This window comes from Tupaia chinensis, unplaced genomic scaffold (assembly GCF_000334495.1).
Source record: "Tupaia chinensis unplaced genomic scaffold, TupChi_1.0 Scaffold143657_1, whole genome shotgun sequence".
Classification (NCBI taxonomy): Eukaryota; Metazoa; Chordata; class Mammalia; order Scandentia; family Tupaiidae; genus Tupaia; species Tupaia belangeri.
In genome coordinates, this window is record NW_006203505.1 from 71,603 (window position 1) to 77,497 (window position 5,895).

Genomic DNA, 5,895 nt, shown 5'->3' on the forward strand with positions numbered 1-5,895 from the left:
ACGTATTCTTGAATGACTTCACAAATACTGAAAAAATTAAGACTTAAATTGGAAGATTAATCTAAACCAATGATAACAAGTACACACATATTTTCATAACTTATCAAACACAGAGAAAGCAGTCATAAGAGGGAAGTCCATAGAAATTAATTCTCACAAGAAAAAAAAAGAAAGGTGGAAAATAGAAAACCTAACAACACATCTCAAGGAAATTGAAAAGAACAACAAAAAACACCCCAAAAAATCAGAAGAAAAGAAATTATAAATATTAGAGCAAAAATAAATGAAATAGAGAATAAAATAACTATATAGAACATAAATGAAACCAAAAGATGGTTCTTTGAAAGGATAAAATTGACACACCATTAGCTAGACTAATCAAGAAGAACAGAGAAAGGAACCAGATAAATTATATCAGCAGTGAAAAATAGGAGCTTTATATATGCTGGTTACAAGAAGCACACCTCAGTATTACAACAGATATAACAGAAATGCAAAAGTTCATGAAAGAGTCCTGTGAGCAACCATATGTCAATTAACAAGAAAACCTAGATGAGAAGGAGGAATTTCTGGACACATAAAATTTACCTAACTCAAACCAGGAAGAAATAGAAATCCTGAATAGACCAATAACATGCAATAAGATTGAATAAGTAGTAAGTAGTCCCTCCACCCACCCACCCCCCCAAAAAAAACCCAAAAAACAGGTCCTAATGACTTTACTTCTGAATCCTAAAAAACCTTTAAAGTTGAATTAGTCCCAATTCTCCCCAAACTATTTATAAAGATACAAAAGGAAGAACTTTCCCAAATTTATTTTATGAAGGCTCCATTACCTTGGTCACTAAAACAGATAAGGGCATAACAACAACAAAAAATGACAAATCAATATCCCTGATGAGTACAGATGCAAAATTCCCTAACAAGGTATACTAGCAAATCATATCCAAAAACACATTAGAAAGATTATACACCATGACCAGGTAGGCTTTATTCCAGGAATGCAAGGGTGTTTTAGCATAAGTAAAACAAAAAATATAATAAATCACATGAACAGAGGGAAAGATAGGACTGTATCAGTTGATGCAGAAAAAACATTTGTTAACATACAAAATCCTTTCATGAATAAGACTCAGCAAAATTGGCATAGAAGGAACACTTCTCAACACAATAAAATCCATGTAACACAGAGCCATAGCCAACATTATACTGAATACATAATCTTTCAACTTCTTTACTTTTCGAAGATTCCCAAATTCAGAAAATGACTTTTCCAATTTCTTCCATCATCGTGGTAGCCAAGGTTCTCACAAGAGAACTCTCACCTTAGCCATGACTTCTGGATCAGGTTCTTCCACAGACTCATCCCATGCCATTATAACCACAGTTAAGTCAACACTTCCACTCATCAGCCTGAATCTAGCCTGGGCTGCTGACTTGTCATTCTCATAGTAGAGGAAGTAGAACACCCGATCTTTTTTTTGTCATCGTGTTGATAGAGGAGAACGTCCACCAAACCTCCATGACTTTGCTGAATTCTTCCAAAATGTTTTCTTTAGTCTTATTCTTTGGAATGGATCCAGCAGAAACGCTGTTGTTTGCCAAAGAAATGCACACTCCAAGGTTTTAACCAGGGCAAATTTCACAGGTGTCACCAGTTTAACAGCTTCCTGTGCAGCTTCCTTTCCACAGAAGGTGATAAATGTATACCTTCTGTTCTGACTAGACCTTGGATCCATCATGAGACGCAGATCCCAAATGGGACCAGCCTTCTCAAAATGAGGCACCAACTTATCTTCATATAAGTCCTTTGGTATTTTTACCTACAAAGACCTTTGTTTCAATTCCAGATTGCACACCAGAGTACATGCTGTCTGGTGGAGGACCACCCTACTTCCTCTGCCCCATAGTTACATCCAGAGTGTAACCCAATCCTCTCACCAAGGCCTTGCTCTTTCCTCATTGGGGCCCTTTGTGGAGTCTTGTACCTTGCTCCCCTGTTTCTGTCTGCCTGTAGGTCTTTGTAGCTCCACATAAAATGCACTTTGTCCTGAACATGTGATAAGTTGCTTTCCTTGAACTGTTGTAGTACAGACAGAGCTTCTTCTTCATCAGATTCCCTGAGAATTGCCCCCCTTTGGCAGGACCTGTGAGAATCAGCAGAAGGTGCTTAGAAAATGACTAGAAATTGTGCACATGCTACCCTCTCCATATTTTTCTATGCAAAAATGTGACTTTACTGACAGCCCAATATATTGAAAATAACTAAAAGAAAAGAATTTGAATATTCACACCAAAAAGAAGTAGTAAATGTTTTAGGTTTTGGATATACTGTATATCTTGATTCAATCATTATACAATATATGCTAGTATCACAATATCACACTCTACTCCACCAATATATGCAATTACTGTGTATGTGCCAATCAGAAATATAAAAGCAGCAATGGGCTACACCATTGGTGTTATAAATAGCAATAAAGTAAAATAAGCTTACTAAAGGAAAATATTGACAAACTTTATGCATTCATATGTAAATGTATCCATCAAATGACCCTAGGTCCATTGGAATCCAGGTAACCCACGGCAAACCTGATACCAGGCTTCCCAGAATTCATGAGGAGAAAAGCAAAGGCAAACATTTACAGAAAGAGTCTATAATCCACTTGATGCAGCTGTCACAGGCACCCTTAGACCCCAATTTTGCCCCGTGTGATACACACATCTCCTTTTACCTATGTCTACCTTTTAATCTAGAAGTCAAAACTGAGTGATATGGCTTTCTCTTACCAGTTTAGCAATGAATGTAACTTTGAGACTATTAGGGGCACTTTATTATTTCTCCCTGATAAGATCAGATCAAAGTTGAGTGCCCACATCAGTGGACTGTACAGCATAGTACAATCTTTTTCACAATATCCAGAAAAATACACACTTGCCCCTTACATACCAGAGCCATTGGTTGCATTTCTACCATAGACAGCCTATGACCAGATAAGAGAGCTATTTGAAATACATATATCTGGCAAGGGATGAGCACCTAGAATATATAAAGAAATTCTAAAATAAATATCTGGAAGTCTTCCCCATAGAAAAATGTACAAAGCACATGAACCAGACATGTCACAAAAAGACTAGCCAGATGGCCAATGAACATGTTTCCAAATGGTACTCACCTTTATTTGTCATCAAGAGATTGAAGATAGGGACCAGCACTTAGCATAATGGCTATGTTGCTGGACTCCCATGTAGTTGACCGTGGTTCGTGTCCTGGGCCTGGTGGCTTAAACTCATGCCGGGCACGTGTGCGTGTGTGCCCAAGATCCTGAGAGGAGAACAGAGGAGAAGGGATTGCAGCATGGCCACCCCCCCGGGGGGGATTTCTCTCTTTCTGTCTCTCTGTCTCTCTCTCTCTGGCAAGCGCACGCACCCTATAACAAAAACCTCTAAAAAAAAAGAGATTGAAGATAGTGCAAAAATGGCAAGTGATTTGGTAGAAAATAGATTTAAGATGAATAATTCTGAAACAAAAGCTTGATTTATTACCACCTGTATCACTTAGGCAACTACTGCTTGCTCAAGTAGTGTAAGGGGCATTGAAAAGTTTTTTCAAAATATGGAGTGTCTTCAAAAATTCATGGAAAATGCATTATTAAAACATTATACATGGATTTCAGTTTTTATTTTTACCAAAATTATCTCCCATACTTTAATTCCATTTTCCAACAACTTCTTTTTTTAAAAGAATAATTTAATTATTTTAATTTATTCCATTTTTTTACAGCTAAAGTATGAATTTATTTTGGTACAAAAACTTTCTGAAATTTATACATAGTTTTCCCATTATACATATTTCTGTGAGTTTTTTTTTCTGAAACATTTTTTAATTAATTTATGAGTTTTTTTTTCTGAAACATTTTTAAATTAATTTATATTCATTCCCTAAGCATCGTCACAGCATACAAAATGTGATTTCCCATCTAGAATATACTGCATTGTTTGTTAATCATGCATATTATCATCGATATTTTTTATTTTTACTTTTATATATAAATGTAATATTATTTATTTATATATTATTGATCACATCATTTCTTAAATAATCTAACTACTTTCAATAGCAAGTTCAGCTGGTAATTTCAAGAAAAGCAGTTTCAACTTTAATAAATCAAACATATGCTAAGGAAATTTGCTTAAAACTTAAAGCCAGGAAACAGGTTAGGATTCTGTTCAAATAGTGGGTACATGAACCCATTGATAGCTCAAGACAGGACAAAAATCCTTAAAATCAGAAAACAAAGTCTAGAAGAAAATCAGCAATGTTTTTTTTTAATTTCAATTTATTTATTTGCATTCATTCACTGTACATCATTACAGCATACAAAATGAGATTTTCCATCCTTAGTACACTGTATATTGTCTCAGTCAAGCACATCAACAAACATGTTATTGTCAGCAAATAATTTTTCATTTCTCATTTTTTGTATGTTTTGCTTTTTTTCCCCATCCTTGACTCCCTCTTACCCTCTGCCATCTCCCACTCTCTTCCCACACTGTCTCTTCTATCTATGTTTGCTTTCTATACTGTTTTCCCCCCACATTTTATTGAATTACTAAAGACCTTAATTAATCTAAATATTTTCATAGCAAACACAGGTGATATATACATTTCCATGAACACAAGTCTAACTTTAAACATCCTATAAAGTAGCACCTAGCTGGGGCTATATATCTTACTGCAGTCATTGAATGAATTTTTTTTTCCTGAGACTTTTTTTTTGTAACTTAATTTACATTCTCTCCCTAAGCGTCATCACGGCATACAAAATGTGATTTCCCATCCAGTATATACTGCATAGTGACTTAATCATTCATGTTATAAACAATTTTCCGTTTCTAGTTCCTAGAATTATTTTTACCCCTCTTTCTGACCCTCTGTCCTTTCTCACCCTCTCCTCACACTATCTCTGGAGTCTACAATTGTCTTCCATTCCTTTCCCACCCACATTGTATTGCTCACGCAATTTCTTACACAATCTAACTACTTTCAATGATGAGTTCACTCGTTACTATTAAGAAAACCAGTTTTAACTTAAATCAAAGAAATGCTAAGGAACTTTGCTTAAAGTCAGGAAACAGGTTAGGATTCTGTTCAAATGGTAGGTGCATGAACCTATCAGTCTCTTGTACTTTTATCTTTTGTTCTGGTTCAATTTTCCTGATTAAATTCTGGGTATAATATTCAACCCCAGACTTGTCCCTATGATTAAGTTGGCCACTTTCTTAGTTTTTGAACTCTTATTACCATGTGTCTGTATTTAATTTTCCTGGGTGGAGGACCAGAGCGATAATTAACAAGATAAAAGGTGGAGCTGAGAGTAAGAGAAAAACTGTGCCTTTACAAAAAAGTAAAAAGGAAAAATTACAAAAAAAGGGAAGACAGAAGAGGGAGAGACAGAGACATAGAAATAGAGATAAAAGGCTGGGGGTGGGGTGGGAGGCTCCCTACCACTAGCTTGTTTGCTGAAGGCTGAATTATCAGTAGAAAGTCTTCATTTCTCCTGTGCCCTGCAATACCTAGTTTGCAGGAGCCATGTGGAACCTCCTTCAATCAGCAATGTTTTAGTTAAAAGTCATAGAATGCTATTTCACCAGTTCAGTCTCATGTACTTAATAACTTCTTTTGTGATTCGATCTTCCCAATTAAATTTTAGGATATAATCAACTCCAGACTTGTCCCTACGATTAAGTTGGCCATTTTCTTCATTTTTGAACTCTTATTTCTGTGTGTCTGTTTTAATTTTCCTGGTATAGTACTTCCTTGAGAACTTCTTGGAGATCTGGTCTGGTGTTGGTAAATTCTTTCAGGTTTTGTTTATCTGAGAATATTCTTTT

General features: G+C 35.6%; 1 pseudogene; it reads right to left on the reverse strand.

The window, feature by feature from the left end:
• Positions 1-5,895, reverse strand: part of LOC102502224 (heterogeneous nuclear ribonucleoprotein R-like) — a 16,457-nt pseudogene that overhangs the window by 886 nt on the left and 9,676 nt on the right.